This window comes from Oncorhynchus keta, chromosome 17 (genome assembly GCF_023373465.1).
Source record: "Oncorhynchus keta strain PuntledgeMale-10-30-2019 chromosome 17, Oket_V2, whole genome shotgun sequence".
Taxonomy (NCBI): Eukaryota; Metazoa; Chordata; class Actinopteri; order Salmoniformes; family Salmonidae; genus Oncorhynchus; species Oncorhynchus keta.
In genome coordinates, this window is record NC_068437.1 from 51,481,555 (window position 1) to 51,504,728 (window position 23,174).

A 23,174-nucleotide genomic window follows, 5' to 3' on the forward strand; every position below is an offset into this window, starting at 1 on the left:
GTACATCAGCTGATATCTCAAAGTGCTGTACAGAAACCCAGCCTAAAACCCCAAACAGCAAGCAATGCAGGTGTAGAAGCACGGATGTTAATGCGAGTGTAGCAAAATGCTTGTGCTTTTAGTTCTGACCATGCCGTAATATCTAACAAGTAATCTAACAATTTCACAACAACTACCTTTTACACACAAGTGTAAAGGAATGAATAAGAATATGTACAAATAAATATGTGGATGAGCGCTGGCCGAACGAGATGCAGTAGATGGTATAGAGTACAGTATATACATATGAGATGAGTAAAGTAGGGTATGTAAACATTATATAAAGTGGCATTGTTTAAAGTGACTAGTGATGCATTTATTAGATCCATTTTTTTAAATTATTAAAGTGTCTAGAGATTTGAGTCAGTATGTTGGCAGCAGCCACTCAGTGTTAGTGATGGCTGTTTAGCAGTCTGTGTACGCGACCAATAAAATGTGATTTGATTTGAAGTCAGTGGTAGGGAAGAGTGTAGGATATTGTTTGAAAGTTGCTCTTATTAGTTAGGCAGACCTGGGGAAGGTATAAAATATTTCTTCAACATTTAGTATTTGATCTGTTATATACCTATTTGGGTTAGTGGTCATTTGTAATGTGATTCTCTTCTGATTTGCCCTCAGTGTGCATTTCTTCAACATTCTGAATTCCATTTCGCTGCACCCTGATAAATATTTCTTAAACATTCTGAATTCCATTTCGCTGCACCCTGATAAATATTTCTTCAACATTCTGAATTCCATTTCGCTGCACCCTGATAAATATTTCTTCAACATTCTGAATTCCATTTCGCTGCACCCTGATAAATATTTCTTCAACATTCTGAATTCCATTTCGCTGCACCCTGATAAATATTTCTTCAACATTCTGAATTCCATTTTGCTGCACCCTGATAAATATTTCTTCAACATTCTGAATTCCATTTCTCTGCACCCTGATAAATATTTCTTCAACATTCTGAATTCCATTTCGCTGCACCCTGATAAATATTTCTTCAACATTCTGAATTCCATTTCGCTGCACCCTGATAAATATTTCTTCAACATTCTGAATTCCATTTCGCTGCACCCTGATAAATAACATTTCCATTCAACTTCAACATTCTGAATTCCATTTCGCTGCACCCTGATAAATTCTGATTTCTTCAACATTCTGAATTCCATTTCGCTGCACCCTGATAAATATTTCTTCAACATTCTGAATTCCATTTCGCTGCACCCTGATAAATATTTCTTCAACATTCTGAATTCCATTTCGCTGCACCCTGATAAATATTTCTTCAACATTCTGAATTCCATTTCGCTGCACCCTGATAAATATTTCTTCAACATTCTGAATTCCATTTCGCTGCACCCTGATAAATATTTCTTCAACATTCTGAATTCCATTTCGCTGCACCCTGATAAATATTTCTTCAACATTCTGAATTCCATTTCGCTGCACCCTGATAAATATTTCTTCAACATTCTGAATTCCATTTCTGAATTCCATTTCGCTGCACCCTGATAAATATTTCTTCAACATTCTGAATTCCATTTCGCTGCACCCTGATAAATATTTCTTCAACATTCTGAATTCCATTTCGCTGCACCCTGATAAATATTTCTTCAACATTCTGAATTCCATTTAAATATTTCGCTGCACCCTGATAAATATTTCTTCAACATTCTGAATTCCATTTCGCTGCACCCTGATAAATATTTCTTCAACATTCCATTTCGAATAAATCTTCAACATTCTGAATTCCATTTCGCTGCACCCTGATAAATATTTCTTCAACATTCTGAATTCCATTTCGCTGCACCCTGATAAATATTTCTTCAACATTCTGAATTCCATTTCGCTGCACCCTGATAAATATTTCTTCAACATTCTGAATTCCATTTCGCTGCACCTTCAACATTCTGATAAATATTTCTTCAACATTCTGAATTCCATTTCGCTGCACCCTGATAAATATTTCTTCAACATTCTGAATTCCATTTCGCCGCACCCTGATAAATATTTCTTCAACATTCTGAATTCCATTTCGCTGCACCCTGATAAATATTTCTTCAACATTCTGAATTCCATTTCGCTGCACCCTGATAAATATTTCTTCAACATTCTGAATTCCATTTCGCTGCACCCTGATAAATATTTCTTCAACATTCTGAATTCCATTTCGCTGCACCCTGATAAATATTTCTTCAACATTCTGAATTCCATTTCGCTGCACCCTGATAAATATTTCTTCAACATTCTGAATTCCATTTCGCTGCACCCTGATAAATATTTCTTCAACATTCTGAATTCCATTTCGCTGCACCCTGATAAATATTTCTTCAACATTCTGAATTCCATTTCGCTGCACCCTGATAAATATTTCTTCAACATTCTGAATTCCATTTCGCTGCACCCTGATAAATATTTCTTCAACATTCTGAATTCCATTTCGCTGCACCCTGATAAATATTTCTTCAACATTTCTTCAACATTCTGAATTCCATTTCACCCTGATAAATATTTCTTCAACATTCTGCCACCCTGATAAATATTTCTTCAACATTCTGAATTCCATTTCGCTGCACCCTGATAAATATTTCTTCAACATTCTGAATTCCATTTCGCTGCTTCAACATTCTGAATTCCATTTCGATAAATATTTCTTCAACATTCTGAATTCCATTTCGCTGCACCCTTCAACATTGATAAATATTTCTTCAACATTCTGAATTCCATTTCGCTGCACCCTGATAAATATTTCTTCAACATTCTGAATTCCATTTCGCTGCACCCTGATAAATATTTCTTCAACATTCTGAATTCCATTTCGCTGCACCCTGATAAATATTTCTTCAACATTCTGAATTCCATTTCGCTGCACCCTGATAAATATTTCTTCAACATTCTGAATTCCATTTCGCTGCACCCTGATAAATATTTCTTCAACATTCTGAATTCCATTTCGCTGCACCCTGATAAATATTTCTTCAACATTCTGAATTCCATTTCGCTGCACCCTGATAAATATTTCTTCAACATTCTGAATTCCATTTAAATATTTCTTCAACATTCTGCTGCACCCTGATAAATATTTCTTCAACATTCTGAATTCCATTTCGCTGCACCCTGATAAATATTTCTTCAACATTCTGAATTCCATTTCTCTGCACCCTGATAAATATTTCTTCAACATTCTGAATTCCATTTCGCTGCACCCTGATAAATATTTCTTCAACATTCTGAATTCCATTTCGCTGCACCCTGATAAATATTTCTTCAACATTCTGAATTCCATTTCGCTGCACCCTGATAAATATTTCTTCAACATTCTGAATTCCATTTCGCTGCACCCTGATAAATATTTCTTCAACATTCTGAATTCCATTTCGCTGCACCCGCCACCTATTGCTATTCTGCTTTCACACAGCTGATATATTTTTTCCTTCAATAGTTTTCTCGGCAGTATAGACTTGTGGCTCACAGAGTGGTCTTGGAATGAGGATTGGAAAGCGTACAGCATGGCAGAGGTCAGAGAAAAGTGTTACCCAGTTATGTCGTCAGAACCATCCGCAACAACTACCCCTCATCCACCGGTGTCTACGCTGAAGTCAAGGAGGCAGATCACACCTTCAGAATCCTTTGAAAAACCTTCCACTGATGGCCCATCGCCTTTCCCTTCCCTTAGTTTCTATCTCATTTTCTCATTCATAAATGATTTGTTGGTATACTGCAATTCTACTGCCAATGTGTACAAGATCAAATACTCCTTACTATACATGCAACACATAGCCATGAAAAATCCCAATTGACACCTGTGCTATGGATGTATAAGAAGACCAAAAACAGTATAATCACTTCGAATTGTTTTCTGAGGAAAAATAATACATTGTAAACTTGTAACTGTATAACAGTTTTATTTCACAGATGAAATAAATAATAATATATTGACAGTATCTGTAGAAAATCCCCTCTGAACCCTCTCTCTGACCCTGGGAGTTTTATCATTAAAAGGATTCATCAAGCAGCTTACCATCCCCCCAATCAGAGCCTGACTATTGTTTTGCAATAGAAGGCAATTCACAATGCCGTTGTTAGGGAGGTTACTAGGGAGCCTTCTGGGAGAGTTTCAGAGATAATCACAAACTCTCCTTTACTCCCTGGGTCAAAGAGAGAGGGTTCAGAGGGGATTCTCTACAATATCAGTGCAATACAGTAGCATCAGTTAGCTAGATGGTGGTTGGTAGGATAAAATGACTGGATTTGAATAGTAAAATATATAGTAATAATGCTTACAGTAGGTTGGGTGGGTACATTGCAGTTGAGTCAAGTAAGAGGTAGTTGTTTAAGTGATAAGGCCCTCGAAGACGTTTTTTGGAGGATATATTGGCATGGGTGTTGTTAGGCCAGAGAAGCCGATGGCCAGCAAACCGTGCCAATACAGCGTAACCTCCAAACACCGGTTTCGAGGGCATTATCACTTTTATACAACGGGTTACCAACATACTAAAATAATGATTGACATATTTTAATTTTTTTAAACTTTATGTTGATGCATTTATTTATACAATTTCATCCTTCCACAAGATACAGTCCCGACACAACACGTGTCGGGACCCAAGCCGACTGGTCATTCATTCTATCGGTTCGGTTGCTAGAGATGCAACCCAGTCGTTCAGTCTTTTTGTTCTATATCTATGGACAGTTGTTCGTTCTAAATGTTCCATTTCCATACTGGCTAGGCAACGTTCTTATCCCTTGCTTGCTAGCAAGCCAACTACGGTTAACATACAGTCACTTCAAAAAGTGCAGCCAGAATAACAGCAAAGTAGTTGCATTTGCATTTGTTTAAGCTGTTTTTTAGTGACATTTATTTGGATTCATCCATAGTAATGAAATAACAAGGTGCAATTTCGCCTGGCATAGAACATTTTCTCACTCGTCAGGACACTGTTGTTCAGAGGAGATAGCCAACAACACAGCTAACACAATCAATTCAAACTGAAGCTGGAAAGACTGCAAACTAGCTGCACTTTGTTTAGTTTGAACATTTTTCAATTGACAACTAAATGTTAGTATAAAAGAAATGTGAGATAATTTCTAGATGCTTTTTATAGTGGAGATCAAGTTTATAAATTGCGTGGCTGGGCTGATGAGACAGTGGATTGTGCAGTCAGATGGAACAGAGTAAACAGACATTTAAACGTCTTAAATTTAGCCGGTGGTACTTGTGGACTAGACACCGGCTAGAATGCAGATTTAACCAATCAGCATTGAGGATTAGACCCACCTGTTGTATAATGTGGCATAGGTAGTTGCGCAGTAGCAACAGCTGTGTGTGTGTGTGTGAGATGTAAGGAAAAAGACAGCTTCAATCTCGACAAAAGGCAATATTTTATTACCAAGTCTCCTGTGAACATCATGCTACACACTCACTATTGCTCACACACATATAACATGCGCACTCACACACAGTCCTGGTTGAACAGGGAGTACAGGAGGGGACTGAGCATCCACCCCTGAGGGGCCCCAGTGTTGAGGATCAAGTGTGGAGACGTGTTGTTGCCTATCCTTACCACCTGGAGGCGGCTCGTCAGGAAGTCCAGGATTCAGTTGCAGAGGGAGGTGTTTAGTCCCAGGGTCCTTATCTTAGTGATGAGCTTTGTGGGCACTAGGGTGTTGAACGCTGAGCTGTAGTCAATGAACAGCATTCTCACATAGTTGTTCCTTTTGTCTAGGTGGGAACGGGCAGTGTGGAGTGCGATTGAGATTACGTCATCTGTGGATCTGTTGCGACGGTATGCAAATTGGAGTTAGTCTAGGGTATCTGGGATGATGTTGTTGATGTGAGCCATGACCAGCCTTTCAAAGCATTTCATGGCTACCGACGTGAGTGCTACGGGGCGGTAATCATTCAGGCAGGTTACCTTCGCTTCCTTGGGCACAGGGACTATGGTGGTCGGCTTGAAACATGTAGGTATTACAGACTCGGTCAGGGAGAGGTTGAAAATGTCAGTGAAGACACTTGCCAGTTGGTCCACGCATGGTTTGAGTACAAGTCCTGGTAATCCGTCTGGCCCCACGGATTTGTGGATGTTGATCTGTTTAAAGGTCTTTCTCACATTGGCTACCGAGGGCATTATCACACAATCGTCTGGAACAGATGGTGCTCTCATGCATGCTTCAGTGTTGCTTGCCTTGAAGCGAGCATAAAAGGCATTTAGCTTGTCCGGTAGGCTTGCGTCACTGGGCAGCTCGCAGCTGGGTTTCCTTTTGTAATCCTTAATAGTTTTCAAGCTCTGCCACATCCAACGAGTGTCAGAGCCGGTGTAATAAGACTCAATCTTAATCCTGTATTGACGGTTTGTCTGAGGGCATAGCTCTAGACTTTAGCTCGATGCGGATGTTGTCTGTAATCCATGGCTTCTGGTTGGATTATGTACGTACGGTCACTGTGGGGACGATGTCTTCGATGCACTTATTGATGAAGCTGATGACTGAGGTGGTATACTCCTCAATGCCATTGGATGAATCCCAGAACATATTCCAGTCTGTGCTAGCAAAACAGTCCTGTAGCGTAGCATCCGCTTCATCTGACCACTTCCGAATTGAGCGAGTCACTGGTACTTCCTGCTTTAGTTTTTGCTTGTAGGCAGGAATTAGGAAGATAATATGGTCAGATTTTCCAAATGGAGGGCAAGGGAGAGCTTTGAATGCATCTCTGTGTGTGGAGTAAAGATGGTCTAGAGTTTTTTTTCCTCTGGTTGCACATGTTGAAATGAGGTAAAAACAGATTTAAGTTTGCCTGCATTAGTCCACGGAGTAGTGCCGCTTCTGGATGAGCATTTTCTTGTTTGCTTATGACCTTATACAGCTGGTTGAGTGTGGTCTTAGTGCCAGCATCGGTCTATAGTGGTAAATAGACGGCTACAAATAATATAGGTAGATCTTATCTCGGTAGATAGTGTTGTCTACAGCTTATCATAAGGTACTCTACTTCAGGCGAACTATACCTCGAGACTTCTTTAATATTAGACAACGCGCACAAGCTGTTATTGACAAATAGACACACACCCCAACCCTTTGTCCTACCAGACGTAGCTTCTCTGTCCCGCCGATGCATGGAAAATCCTGCCAGCTCTATATTATCTGTGTCGTCGTTCAGCCACGACTCGATGAAACATAAGATATTACTAACCCTAACCCTAATGTCCAGTTGGTAGGATAGTGTTGATCATATATCATCCATTTTGTTTTCCAATGATTGCACGTTGGCCAATAGAACGGATGGTAGTAGAGGTTTACTCTCTCGCCTACAAATTTTCAGAATGCAGCCCACTTTTTCTCTGTATTTTCTTCACACAAATGATCGGGATTTGGGCCTGTTCTCGAGAAAGCAGTATATCCTTCGCGTTGGACTTGTTAAAGAAAAAATCTTTGTCCAGTTCGAGGTAAGTTAGCTCTGTTCCGATGTCCAGAAGTTATTTTTGGTCATAAGAGACAGTAGCAGCAACATTATACAAAAATAAGTTGAAAACAACGCAAAAAAATTAACGAAATAGCACAGTTGGTTAGGAGCAGCCAGCGACCGGGAGACCCATGAGGCATCGCACAATTGGCCCAGCATCATCCAGGTTAGGGGAAGGTTTGGCCAGCCGGGATATCCTTGTCCCATCCACTCTAGTGAATCCTGTGGCGGGCCGGGCGCATGCATACTGACTTCGGTCGCCAGTTGTTCAGTGTTTCCTCTGACACACTGGTGCAAGCTGGCTTCCGGGTTGAGCAGTGTGTCAAGAAGCAGCGCAACTTGGCAGGGCAGTGTTTCGGAGGATGCATGGCTCTCGACCTTCGCCTCCTGAGTCCGTACGGGAGTTGCAGCGATGGGACAAGACTGTAACTACCAATTGGGGGAAAATGGGAGGAGTAAAACAATGGGTGACACATTGACTTGAGTAATTTACTACTACTCTGTAAATCAAAACAATTCATCCAAGTTGGCCTAAACTGGTTTTGATTACCATTTTACCATTTTTGTGGTGGCTGTGATTAGGGAGTAGGGACTCTCTGAGTGGGAACATTAATTTTGTCCTTTTTGACCTACATAGGTAAGGGGCAGGAGTCCGAATCTGGACCAGTGTGCAGCTACAGTCTCGGCCTCATCTGATCTGGGAACACTGGCTATGTTCTTGGGTGGTCATCTTGAAAGTTGTACATGGGAGATTGAGTTCTTGTCCTCCTGTCTTTCAGCACACGCTCTACCATGTCCAAACGGAAGGTCTGTTTTGTTGGCTTGTACATTTTCTTAGCAACTCAGGCTTTGGTTTGTTTTGGGAAAACCATACTGTACCTGGGTGTACCTGAGGAGAAATTAAACAACAATTAGCATTTTGTGTCTACCTTCCCTAAAAAAATATGATTACAAAGTATGCACAATGACAGTGACAAGCATTACTGGGAAAAAAGTGAAATTGTGTAACTTTTACGAAGCCTACAAAGATTTGAAAATATGTCTCCAATCACCAAGGCCCTTTATAGAATCCATGACCTGTCCATTATAGAATCCATGACCTGTCCATTATAGAATCCATGACCTGTCCATTATAGAATCCATGACCTGTCCATTATAGAATCCATGACCTGTCTATTGCAAAACCATCACTACCTGCAGCAGTGGTTGCCTGCCAGGTGTTTTTATCCGGAGCTACAATTCAAATGTGTGATGTTAGAGAAAACACTGATCTAAGGTGTAAGATCTTAAGGTCTACAAATTCTAACACATGTTGAAAACCCAAAAACCATTTTAAATTGGAAAGTTTATAGTTCCTTGGTGTACACATCACGGACCAACTGAAATGGTCCACCCACACAGACAGCGTGGTGAAGAAGACGCTGTTGCGCCTCTTCAACCTCAGGAGGCTGAAGAAATGTGGCTTGTCACCTAAAACACTCACAAACCTTTACAGATGCACAATCGAGAGCATCCTGTCGGGCTGTATCACCGCCTGGTACGGCAAATGCTCTGCCCACAACCGTAAGGCTCTCCAGAGGGTAGTGTGGTCTGCACAACGCATCACAGAGGGCAAACTACTTGCCCTCCAGGACACCGACATCACCCAATGTCACAGGAAGGCCAAAAAGATCATCAAGGACAACAACCACCCGAGCCAATGCCTGTTCACCCCGCTATCATCCAGAAGGTGAGGTCAGTACAGGTGCATCAAAGCTGGGACCGAAACACTAAAAACCAGCTTCTATCTCAAGGCCATCAGACTGTTAAACAGCCATCACTAACATTGAGTGGCTGCTTATTTTCCACCATAATTTGCAAATAAATTCATAAAAAATCCTACAATGTGACTTTCTGGATTTTTTTCTCTCATTCTGTCTGTCAAAGTGTACCTATGATGAAAATTACAGGACTCTCTCATCTTTTTAAGTGGGAGAACTGGCACAATTGGTGTCTGACTACATACTTTTTTGCCCCAACGTATATACTGTACTCTATACCATCTACGGCATCTTGCCTATGCCTATGCCAGCGCTCATCCAAATATTTATATGTACATATTCTTATTCATTCCTTTACACTTGTGTGTATAAGGTAGTTGTTCTGAAATTGTTAGATTACTTGTTAGATATTACTGCACGGTCGGAACTAGAAGCACAAAAATGTCGCTACACTCGCATTAACATCTCGTAACCATGTATATGTGACCAATAAAATTAGATTTGATTTGATCTTGATGTAATCCATTCACTTGTGGTGCAACTTTATGGGTTGATTCTGGCTGACTTGGAGCAGTGGTCACTTGAGGTTTCATGTGACATACATTTTTCTTTTTCATTTAATTAACTAGGTAAGTCAGTTAAGAACACATTTTTATTTACAATGACGGCCTTTTATACATACACTACCATTCAAAAGTTTGGGGTCACTGAGAAATTACCTTGTTTTTGAAAGAAAATCACATTTTTTGTCCATTAAAATAACATGAAATTGATCAGAAATACAGTGTAGACATTGTTAATGTTGTCAATGACTATTGTAGCTTGAAACGGCTGATTTTTTTTATGGAATCTACATGGGCGTACAATGGCACGTTGTGTTAACTAATCCAATTTTAAAAGGTTAATTGATCATTAGAAAATCCTTTTGCAATTATGTTAGCACAGCTGAAAACTATTGTTCTGATTAAAAAAGCAATAAAACTGGCCTTCTTTAGACTAGTTGAGTATCTGGAGCATCGGTACTTGTGGGTTCGATTACAGGCTCAAAATGGCCAGAAACAAAGACCTTTCTTCTGAAACTCGACAGTCTATTCTTGTTCTGAGAAAGGTAGGCTATTCCATGCGAGAAATTGCCAAGAAACTGAAGTTCTCGTACAACGCTATGTACTACTCCCTTCACAGAACAGTGAAAACTGTCTCTAACCAGTATAGAAAGAGGAGTGGGAGGCCCCGGTACACAAATGAGCAAGAGGACAAGTACATTTTAGTGTCTAGTTTGACAAACAGACGCCTCACAAGTCCTCAACTGGCATCTATATTAAATATTACCCGCAAAACACCAGTTGTTTAGCTAGTTGTTTACCCTATTCTGAAACACACCCTTGCAAGGCTGGCTACGTAGCAAACTTTTAGCACTAAATAGCAACAGACTCAGTGTTCCCCCTTCATCAGTGATGTTACTTTATTAGCTAGCTAGCCTTGACAGGCACGGCAACGTCCTTCATGAGGTAGTCACCTGGAAGGCATTTCAATTTACAGGTGTGCCTTGTTAAAAGTTCATTTGTCGAATTTCTTTCCTTCTTAATGCGTTTGAGCCAATCGGTTGTGTTTTGACACGGTATGGGTGGTACACAGAAGATAGCCCTATTTAGTAAAAGACCAAGTCCATATTATGGCAATAGCAGCTCAAATAAGCAAAGAGAAACGACAGTCCACCATTACTTTAAGACATGAAGGTCAGTCAATACGGAACATTTCAAGGCTCTTGAAAGTTTCATCCAGTGCAGTCGCAAAAACCAGCAAGCGCTGTGATGAAACTGGATCTCATCAGGACCACCACAGGAAAGGAAGACCCAGAGTTACCTCTGCTGCAGAGGATAGGTTCATTAGAGTTAACTGGCTGTCATGAGGACCGCCACAGGACAGGAAGACCCAGAGTTACCTCTGCTGCAAAGGATAAGTTCATTAGAGTTACCAGCCTCAGATTTCACCCCAAATAAATGCTTCACAAAGTTCAAGTAAGAGACACATCTCAACATCAACTGTTCAGAGGAGACTGCATGAATTAGGCCTTCATGGTCGAATTGCTGCAAAGAAACCACTACTAAAGGACACCAATAATAATAAGAAGAGACTTGCTTGGGCCATGAAACAAGAGCAATGGAACATGTTCCGGGATTCTTCCGATGGCATTGAGGAGTACACCACACCAGTCACTGGCTTTATCAATAAGTGCATTGAGGATGTTGTCCCCACAGTGACTGCACGTACATACCCCAACCAGGGTAGGTAGCAAAACATCTGCCACGCTGATCCTCAACACTGGAGCTCCCCAGGGGTACGTGCACAGTCCCCTCCTGTACTCCCTGTTCACCCACGACTGCATGGCCAGGCACGACTCCAACACCATCATTAAGTTTGCAGACGACACAACAGTGGTAGGCCTGATCACCGACAACGACGAGACAGCCTATAGGGAGGAGATCAGAGCCCTGGTCGGGTGGTGCCAGAATAACAACCTATCACTCAACGTAACCAAGACTAAGGAGATGATTGTGGACTACAGGAAAAGGAGGACCGAGCACGCCCTCATTCTCATCGACAGGGCTGTAGTGGAGCAGGTTGAGAGCTTCAAGTTCCTTGGTGTCCACATCACCACCAAACTAGAATGGTCCAAACACACCAAGACAGTCATGAAGAGGGCACAACAAAGCCTATTCCCCCTCAGGAAACGAAAAAGATTTGGCATGGGTCCTGAGATCCTCAAAAGGTTCTACAGCTGCAACATTGAGAGCATCCTGGTTGCATCACTGCCTGGTACGGCAATTGCTCAGCCTCTGACTGCAAGGCACTACAAAGGGTAGTGCGTACGGCCCAGTACATCACTGGGGCTAAGCTGCCTGCCATCCAGGACCTCTACACCAGGCGGTGTCAGAGGAAGGCCCTAAAAATGGTCAAAGACTCTACTATCTACAATAGCATGGCAAGCGGTACCAGAGTGCCAAGTCTAGGACAAAAGGGCTTCTCAACAGTTTTTGCCCCCAAGCCAAAAGACTCCTGAACAGGTAATCAAATGGCTACCCTGACTATTTGCATTGTGAGCCCCCCTCCACCCCTCTTTTTACGCTGCTGCTACTCTCTGTTCATCATATACGCATAGTCACTTTAACCATATCTACATGTACATACTACCTCAATCAGCCTGACTAACCAGTGTCTGTATGTAGCCTCGCTACTTTTATAGCCTTGGTACTGTATATAGCCTGTCTTTTTACTGTTGTTTTTATTTCTTTACTTACCTATTGTTCACCTAATACCTTTTTTTGCACTATTGGTTAGAGCCTGTAAGTAAGCATTTCACTGTAAGGTCTACTACACCTGTTGTATTCAGCGCACGTGACAAATAAACTTTGATTTGATTTGTACATTAGACCGGTGGAAATCTGTCCTTTGGTCTGATGAGCGCAAATTTTAGACTTTTGGTTCCAACCACCGTGTCTTTGTGAGACGGAGAGTAGGTGAACGGATGATCTCCGCATGTGTGGTTCCCACAGTGAAGCATGGAGGAGGAGGTGTGATGGTGTGGGGTTGCTTTGCTGGTGACACTGTGGGGAATTTCTTTAGAATTCAAGGCACACCTAACCAGCATGGCTACCACAGCATTCTGCAACGATACGCCATCCCATCTGGTTTGCGATTAGTGGGACTATAATTTGTTTTTCAACAGTACAATGACTCAAAACACCTCCAGGCTGTGTGTGCCAATGTTGGTGTTGCTTCACAGTCGCCGCTGTTCCATATGGTGTTTTTTTATCTGTTTTTTAAAAATCTAATTTTACTGCTTGCGTCAGTTACTTGATGTGGAATAGAGTTCCATGTAGTCATAGCTCTATGTAGTACTGTGGCCTCCAATAGTCTGTTCTGGACTTGGGGACTGTGAAGAGACCTCTTGTGGCATGTCTTGTGGGGTACGCATAGGTGTCCGAGCTGTGTGCCAGTAGTTTAGACAGACAGCTTGGTGCATTCACCATGTCATAAATAAAAGTAGTGATGAAGTCAATGTCTCCTCCACTTTCAGCCAGGAGAGATTGACATTCATATTATTAATATTAGCTCTCTGAGTACATCCAAGGGCCAGCCGTGCTGCCCTGTTCTGAGCCAATTGCAATTTCCTAACTCCTTTTTTATGGCACCTGACCACACGACTTAACAGTAGTCAAGGTGGACTAAACAAGGGCCTGTAGGACCTGCCTTGTTGATAGTGTTGTTAAGAAGGCAGAGCATCGCTTTATTATAGACAGACTTCTCCCCATCTTATCTACTACTGCATCAATATGTTTTGACCATAACAGTTTACAATCTAGTGTTACTCCAAGCAGTTTAGTCATCTCAACTTGCTCAATTTCCACATTATTCATTACAAGATTTAGTTGAGGTTTAGGGTTAGTGAGTGTTTTGTTTCAAATATAATGTGGCAGGGTAGCCTAGTGGTTAGAGCGTTGGACTAGTAACCAGAAGGTTGCAAGTTCAAACTGCCGAGCTGTTAAGCCTGACAAGGTACAAATATGTTGTTCTGCCCCTGAACAGGCAGTTAACCCACTGTTCCTAGGCCATCATTGAAAATAAGAATTTGTTCTTAACTGACTAGCCTAGTCAAATACATTTTAGTTTTAGAAATATTTAGGGCAAATGTATTCCTTGCCACCCACTCTGAAACTAACTGCAGCTCTTTATTGAGTGTTGCAGTCATTTCAGTCACTGTATTAGCTGACGTGTAGTGTTGACTCCTCCGCATACATAGAAACTCTGGCTTTACTCAAAGTCAGTGGCATGTCGTTAGTAAAAATTTTAAAAAGCAAGGGGCCTAAACAGCTACCCTGGGGAATTCCTGATTCTAACTGGATTATATTTGATAGGCTTCTATTAATGAACACCCTCTGCTAGACAAGTAACTCTTTATCCACATTATAGCAAGGGGTGTAAAGCCATAACACATAAGTTTTTCCAGCAGCAGGCTATGATCAATAATGTCAAAAGCTGCATTGAAGTCTAACAAGACAGCCCCCACAATCATTTTATCATCAATTTCTCTCAGCCAATCATCAGTCAGTTGTGTAAGTGATGTTCTTGTTGAGTGTCCTTCCCTATAAGCTTGCTGAAATTCTATTGTCATTTGTTTACTGTAAAATAGGAGTGTATCTGGTCAAACACATTTTTTTTCCAGAAGTTTACTAAGGGTTGGTAACAGGCTGATTGGTCGGCTATTTGAGCCAGTAAAGGGGGCTTTACTATTCTTGGGTAGCAGAATGACTTTAGCTTCCCTCCAGGCCTGAGGGCACACGCTCTCGAGTAGGCTTAAATGAAAGATGTGGCAATATCGTCTACTATTATCCTCAGTAATTTTCCATCTAGATTGTCAGACCCTAGTGACTTGTCATTGTTGATAGACAACAATAATACATTTTTTCACCTCTTCCACACTGACTTTACAGAATTCAAAAGTACAATTCTGGTCTTTCATAATTTGGTCTGATATACTTGGATGTGTAGTGTCACATTTTGTTGCTGGCATGTTATCCCTAAGTTTGCTTATTTTGTCAATGAAAAAGTCATTCAAGTAGTTTGCAATATCAGTGGGCTTTGTGATGAATGAGCCATCTGATTCAATAAATGAAGGAGCCGAGTTGGCTTTTTTCCCCCTAAAATGTCATTTAAGGTGCCCTAATGCTTTTTACTATCATTCTTTAAATAATTTATCTTTGTTTCATAGTGTAATTTCTTTTAATTTTTAATCTTTCTGCATCCTTTGACTCTCTATGTCCCCTATCCTCCAGGCCGGCTCGGTCCTCCCCTCCCGCTCCGTGGCTCGACGACTCATTGCGAGCTCACAGAACAGGGCTCCGAGCAGCCGAGCGGAAATGGAGGAAAACTCGCCTCCCTGCGGACCTGGCATCCTTTCACTCCCTCCTTTCTACATTTTCCTCCTCTGTCTCTGCTGCTAAAGCCACTTTCTACCATTCTAAATTCCAAGCATCTGCCTCTAACCCTAGGAAGCTCTTTGCCACCTTCTCCTCCCTCCTGAATCCCCCCCCCTCCTCCCTCTCTGCAGATGACTTCGTCAACCATTTTGAAAAGAAGGTCGACGACATCCGATCCTCGTTTGCTAAGTCAAACGACACCGCTGGTTCTGCTCACACTGCCCTACCCTATGCTCTGACCTCTTTCTCCCCTCTCTCTCCAGATGAAATCTCGCGTCTTGTGATGGCCGGCCGCCCAACAACCTGCCCGCTTGACCCTATCCCCTCCTCTCTTCTCCAGACCATTTCCGGAGACCTTCTCCCTTACCTCACCTCGCTCATCAACTCATCCCTGACCGCTGGCTACGTCCCTTCCGTCTTCAAGAGAGCGAGAGTTGCACCCCTTCTGAAAAAACCTACACTCGATCCCTCCGACGTCAACAACTACAGACCAGTATCCCTTCTCTCTTTTCTCTCCAAAACTCTTGAGCGTGCCGTCCTTGGCCAGCTCTACCGCTATCTCTCTCAGAATGACCTTCTTGATCCAAATCAGTCAGGTTTCAAGACTAGTCATTCAACTGAGACTGCTCTTCTCTGTATCACGGAGGCGCTCCGCACTGCTAAAGCTAACTCTCTCTCCTCTGCTCTCATCCTTCTAGACCTATCGGCTGCCTTCGATACTGTGAACCATCAGATCCTCCTCTCCACCCTCTCCGAGTTGGGCATCTCCGGCGCGGCCCACGCTTGGATTGCGTCCTACCTGACAGGTCGCTCCTACCAGGTGGCGTGGCGAGAATCTGTCTCCTCACCACGCTCTCTCACCACTGGTGTCCCCCAGGGCTCTGTTCTAGGCCCTCTCTTATTCTCGCTATACACCAAGTCACTTGGCTCTGTCATAACCTCACATGGTCTCTCCTATCATTGCTATGCAGACGACACACAATGAATCTTCTCCTTTCCCCCTTCTGATGACCAGGTGGCGAATCGCATCTCTGCATGTCTGGCAGACATATCAGTGTGGATGACGGATCACCACCTCAAGCTGAACCTCAGCAAGACGGAGCTCCTCTTCCTCCCGGGGAAGGACTGCCCGTTCCATGATCTCGCCATCACGGTTGACAACTCCATTGTGTCCTCCTCCCAGAGCGCTAAGAACCTTGGCGTGATCCTGGACAACACCCTGTCGTTCTCAACTAACATCAAGGCGGTGTCCCGTTCCTGTAGGTTCATGCTCTACAACATCCGCAGAGTACGACCCTGCCTCACACAGGAAGCGGCGCAGGTCCTAATCCAGGCACTTGTCATCTCCCGTCTTGATTACTGCAACTCGCTGTTGGCTGGGCTCCCTGCCTGTGCCATTAAACCCCTACAACTCATCCAGAACGCCGCAGCCCGTCTGGTGTTCAACCTTCCCAAGTTCTCTCACGTCACCCCGCTCCTCCGCTCTCTCCACTGGCTTCCAGTTGAAGCTCGCATCCGCTACAAGACCATGGTGCTTGCCTACGGAGCTGTGAGGGGAACGGCACCTCAGTACCTCCAGGCTCTGATCAGGCCCTACACCCAAACAAGGGCACTGCGTTCATCCACCTCTGGCCTGCTCGCCTCCCTACCACTGAGGAAGTACAGTTCCCGCTCAGCCCAGTCAAAACTGTTCGCTGCTCTGGCCCCCAATGGTGGAACAAACTCCTCACGACGCCAGGACAGCGGAGTCAATCACCACCTTCCGGAGACACCTGAAACCCCACCTCTTCAAGGAATACCTAGGATAGGGTAAGTAATCCTTCTCACCCCCCCTAAAATGATTTAGATGCACTATTGTAAAGTGGCTGTTCCACTGGATGTCTTAAGGTGTATGCACCAATTTGTAAGTCGCTCTGGATAAGAGCGTCTGCTAAATGACTTAAATGTAAATGTAAATGTAATTTAGTTTAGTCACATGATTTCTTAATTTGCAGTACGTTTGCCAGTCAGCCAGACATAATTACCATACCTTTTGCCTCATCCCTCTCAACCATACCATTTTTCAATTCCTCATCAATCCAAGGGGATTTAACAGTATTTACAGTAATGTTATTAATGGGTGCGAGCTTATTAGTAACTGGAATAAGTGATTTCATAAAAGCGTCAAGTGCAGCGTCTGGTTGCTCCTCATTACACACCACAGACCAGCAAATATTCTTTACATCATCAACATAAGAATTACTACAACACTTCTTGTATTACCTCTTATATACTATATTAGGCCCATCCTATGGAACTTTGGTTTTCATAGATATGGCTATTATATTGTGATCACTACATCATATAGATTTGGATACTGCTTTGAAGCAAATGTCTGCAACGTTAGTAAAAATGTGATCAATACATGTTGATGATTTAATTCCTGTGCTGTTTCTAACTACCCTGGTAGGTTGACTGATAACCTGATCCAGGTTGTAGGCACTGGTTACAGTTTGAAGTTTTTTTCCTGAGTGGGCAGCTTGATGAAAGCCAGTCAATATTTAAATCACCCAGAAAATATACTTCTCAGATCACATACATTATCAAGTATTTCACACATATTATCCAGATACTGACTGTTAGCACTTCGTGGTCTATAGGAGCTTCCCACAAGAATGGGCTTTAGGTGAGGCAGATGAACCTGTAGCCATATTACTTCAACAGTATTTAATATTAGATAGTCTCTAAGCTTTACAGGAATGTGGTTCTGAATATAGACCACAACACTGCCTCTGTTGGCATTTCTGTCTTTTCTGTAGATGTTATAACCATGTATTGCTACCACTGTATCATCAAAGCTATTATCTAAGTGAGTTTCAGAGATAGTCAGAATATGAATGTCATCTGTTACAAGCATGTTATTGACTTCATGGACCTTGTTTCTAAGGCTACATATGTTAATATGGGCTATTTTTAGCACTTTTCTGGGTTGTTTGATTGACAAGCTTCCCAGTAAAGCATTACATTTACATTTACATTTAAGTCATTTAGCAGACGCTCTTATCCAGAGCGACTTACAAATTGGTGCATTCACCTTATGACATCCAGTGGAACAGCCACTTTACAATAGTGCATCTCCGGAAGGTGGTGATTGACTCCACTGTCCTGGCGTCGTGAGGGAGTTTGTTCCACCATTGGGGGGCCAGAGCAGCGAACAGTTTTGACTGTGCTGAGCGGGTACTGTACTTCCTCAGTGGTAGGGAGGCAAGCAGGCCAGAGGTGGATGAACGCAGTGCCCTTGTTTGGGTGTAGGGCCTGATCAGAGCCTGGAGGTACTGAGGTGCCGTTCCCCTCACAGCTCCGTAGGCAAGCACCATGGTCTTGTAGCGGATGCGAGCTTCAACTGGAAGCCAGTGGAGAGAGCGGAGGAGCGGGGTGACGTGAGAGAACTTGGGAAGGTTGAACACCAGACGGGCTGCGGCGTTCTGGATGAGTTGTAGGGGTTTAATGGCACAGGCAGGGAGCCCAGCCAACAGCGAGTTGCAGTAATCCAGACGGGAGATGACAAGTTCCTGGATTAGGACCTGCGCCGCTTCCTGTGTGAGGCAGGGTCGTACTCTGCGGATGTTGTAGAGCATGAACCTACAGGAACGGGCCACCGCCTTGATGTTAGTTGAGAACGACAGGGCCCTGTTGTCCAGGATCACGCCAAGGTTCTTAGCGCTCTGGGAGGAGGACACAATGGAGTTGTCAACCGTGATGGCGAGATCATGGAACGGGCAGTCCTTCCCCGGGAGGAAGAGCAGCTCCGTCTTGCCGAGGTTCAGCTTGAGGTGGTGATCCGTCATCCACACTGATATGTCTGCCAGACATGCAGAGATGCGATTCGCCACCTGGTCATCAGAAGGGGGAAAGGAGAAGATTAATTGTGTGTCGTCCTTCTGTAGCTCAGTTGGTAGAGCATGGCGCTTGTAACGCCAGGGTAGTGGGTTCGATCCCCGGGACCACCCATACGTAGAATGTATGCACACATGACTGTAAGTCGCTTTGGATAAAAGCGTCTGCTAAATGGCATATTTTATTTTTTATTTTTTTTGTCTGCATAGCAATGATAGGAGAGACCATGTGAGGTTATGACAGAGCCAAGTGACTTGGTGAATAGCGAGAATAGGAGAGGGCCTAGAACAGAGCCCTGGGGGACACCAGTGGTGAGAGCGCGTGGTGAGGAGACAGATTCTCGCCATGCCACCTGGTAGGAGCGACCTGTCAGGTAGGACGCAATCCAAGCGTGGGCCGCGCCGGAGATGCCCAACTCGGAGAGGGTGGAGAGGAGGATCTGATGGTTCACAGTATCGAAGGCAGCCGATAGGTCTAGAAGGATGAGAGCAGAGGAGAGAGAGTTAGCTTTAGCAGTGCGGAGCGCCTCCGTGATACAGAGAAGAGCAGTCTCAGTTGAATGACTAGTCTTGAAACCTGACTGATTTGGATCAAGAAGGTCATTCTGAGAGAGATAGCGGGAGAGCTGGCCAAGGACGGCACGTTCAAGAGTTTTGGAGAGAAAAGAAAGAAGGGATACTGGTCTGTAGTTGTTGACATCGGAGGGATCGAGTGTAGGTTTTTTCAGAAGGGGTGCAACTCTCGCTCTCTTGAAGACGGAAGGGACGTAGCCAGCGGTCAGGGATGAGTTGATGAGCGAGGTGAGGTAAGGGAGAAGGTCTCCGGAAATGGTCTGGAGAAGAGAGGAGGGGATAGGGTCAAGCGGGCAGGTTGTTGGGCGGCCGGCCGTCACAAGACGCGAGATTTCATCTGGAGAGAGAGGGGAGAAAGAGGTCAGAGCACAGGGTAGGGCAGTGTGAGCAGAACCAGCGGTGTCGTTTGACTTAGCAAACGCGGATCGGATGTCGTCGACCTTCTTTTCAAAATGGTTGACGAAGTCATCTGCAGAGAGGGAGGAGGGGGGGAGGGGAGGAGGATTCAGGAGGGAGGAGAAGGTGGCAAAGAGCTTCCTAGGGTTCCTAGGGTTAGAGGCAGATGCTTGCTAAATGGCATATATTGCTTGGAATTTAGAGTGGTAGAAAGTGGCTTTAGCAGCAGAGACAGAGGAGGAAAATGTAGAGAGGAGGGAGTGAAAGGATGCCAGGTCCGTAGGGAGGCGAGTTTTCCTCCATTTCCGCTCGTCTGCCCGGAGCCCTGTTCTGTGAGCTCGTAATGAGTCGTCGAGCCACGGAGCGGGAGGGGAGGACCGAGCCGGCCTGGAGGATAGGGGACATAGAGAGTCAAAGGATGCAGAAAGGGAGGAGAGGAGGGTTGAGGAGGCAGAATCAGGAGATAGGTTGGAGAAGGTTTGAGCAGAGGGAAGAGATGATAGGATGGAAGAGGAGAGAGTAGCGGGGGAGAGAGAGCGAAGGTTGGGACGGCGCGATACCATCCGAGTAGGGGCAGTGTGGGAAGTGTTGGATGAGAGCGAGAGGGAAAAGGATACAACGTAGTGGTCGGAGACTTGGAGGGGAGTTGCAATGAGGTTAGTGGAAGAACAGCATCTAGTAAAGATGAGGTCGAGCGTATTGCCTGCCTTGTGAGTAGGGGGGGAAGGTGAGAGGGTGAGGTCAAAAGAGGAGAGGAGTGGAAAGAAGGAGGCAGAGAGGAATGAGTCAAAGGTAGACGTGGGGAGGTTAAAGTCGCCCAGAACTGTGAGAGGTGAGCCGTCCTCAGGAAAGGAGCTTATCAAGGCATCAAGCTCATTGATGAACTCTCCGAGGGAACCTGGAGGGCGATAAATGATAAGGATGTTAAGCTTGAAAGGGCTGGTAACTGTGACAGCATGGAATTCAAAGGAGGCGATAGACAGATGGGTAAGGGGAGAAAGAGAGAATGACCACTTGGGAGAGATGAGGATCCCGGTGCCACCACCCCGCTGACCAGAAGCTCTCGGGGTGTGCGAGAACACGTGGGCGGACGAAGAGAGAGCAGTAGGAGTAGCAGTGTTATCTGTGGTGATCCATGTTTCCATCAGTGCCAAGAAGTCGAGGGACTGGAGGGAGGCATAGGCTGAGATGAACTCTGCCTTGTTGGCCACAGATCGGCAGTTCCAGAGGCTACCGGAGACCTGGAACTCCACGTGGGTCGTGCGCGCTGGGACCACCAGATTAGGGTGGCCGAGGCCACGCGGTGTGGAGCGTTTGTATGGTCTGTGCAGAGAGGAGAGAACAGGGATAGACAGACACATAGTTGACAGGCTACAGAAGAGGCTACGCTAATGCAAAGGAGTTCGGAATGACAAGTGGACTACACGTCTCGAATGTTCAGAAAGTTAAGCTTACGTAGCAAGAATCTTATTGACTAAAATGATTAAAATGATACAGTACTGCTGAAGTAGGCTAGCTGGCAGTGGCTGCGTTGTTGACTTTGTAGGCTAGCTGGCAGTGGCTGCGTTGTTGACACTACACTAATCAAGTCGTTCCGTTGAGTGTAATAGTTTCTACAGTGCTGCTATTCGGGGGCTAGCTGGCTAGCTAGCAGTGTTGATTACGTTACGTTGCGTTAAAAGAACGACAATAGCTGGCTAGCTAACCTAGAAAATCGCTCTAGACTACACAATTATCTTTGATACAAAGACGGCTATGTAGCTAGCTATGTAGCTAGCTACGATCAAACAAATCAAACCGTTGTGCTGTAATGAAATGAAATGAAAATGTGATACTACCTGTGGAGCGAAGCGGAATGAGTAAGTCTACAATGGTATACTTACTCATGTTATTTACATTGGAACTGATAGTGCAGGGTGAGCTGCATAAAGTGGTCTTCCTACTATTGCACACCGCCTCAGTGCTAACAGTGTAACTCTGGTTTATAGGCTTGATTACTGCTTACAATAGCTGTAGGATAAACAGATGTATTCGGTGCAATTAGGGGTACATAAATTAAATGACTTACATTGTGTTTGCCAATGCCCCTAAGATCATGTACATTTGATGCAGCTTTATGATGACTCATTGTCACAATGGTAAGGATTAACTGAGCTGGTCTCGGATCACTTACTGCAGTGTTTCAATGCAGCCTTGAAATGCGTGGACAGAGTCCAGGAGCCAAGATCACTTGGATGGACTCCGTCATTCCTGTAGAGTATCTTCTGTTTCCAGAAGGTGTCAATAAAAGTGACTCCAGCAGAGCTACAGTAGTCTTTCAGCCAGATGTGTAATGCCATCAGTCTACTGAATCTTTCACACCCGCGGCCCAACAATGGTACTGGACCGAAATGATTGGCCATTTTTTGGAGTCTTTTAATGCTAAAATTAGTTATTTAAAATCCATTTTCAGATGTTCCGAGCTACCCCTCCTGATGTCATTTGACCCCACATGGACTACGACAGTGGCAGCTCCCGGCATCTGTGGGAGAACAGTCGGAAGCAGCCTTGTTATGTCCTGTACTCGTGCTCCTGGGTAGCACAGGGTTTTTGCCTTGGGGACCGAGATGTTTCTCACCATAGAGCTGCCTATGAGGACAGCTGGTGATGTTGAATGGGCCGGTCTCTCAGGCAGCCTCACGGCCTGGTGAGGCTAGGTGCTACGAGGATCTGAACCCGAGGTAGAAGCCACCGGAGAGGTAGACTAAGCCGAGGATGAAGACGTAGGTACCTCCGGATCCGATCTTGATTGGGAAGCCACCACGGACGACGGCGCCAGAACCTCTAGATCCAGGGCGGCAAAGCTGTTTCTGGTCTGTATCAGTTCCGCAGAGTGAAGGAAAAGCAGCCAACAAGTGCTCAGCATATGTGGGAACTCCTTCAAGACTGTTGGAAAAGCATTCCAGGTTAAGCTGGTTGAGAGAATGCCAAGTGTGTGCAAAGCTGTCATCAAATCTAAAATATATTTTGATTTGTTGAACACTTTTTTGGTCACTACATGATTCCATATGTGTTATTTCATAGTTTTGATGTCTTCACTATTATACTACAATGTAGAAAATTGTAAAA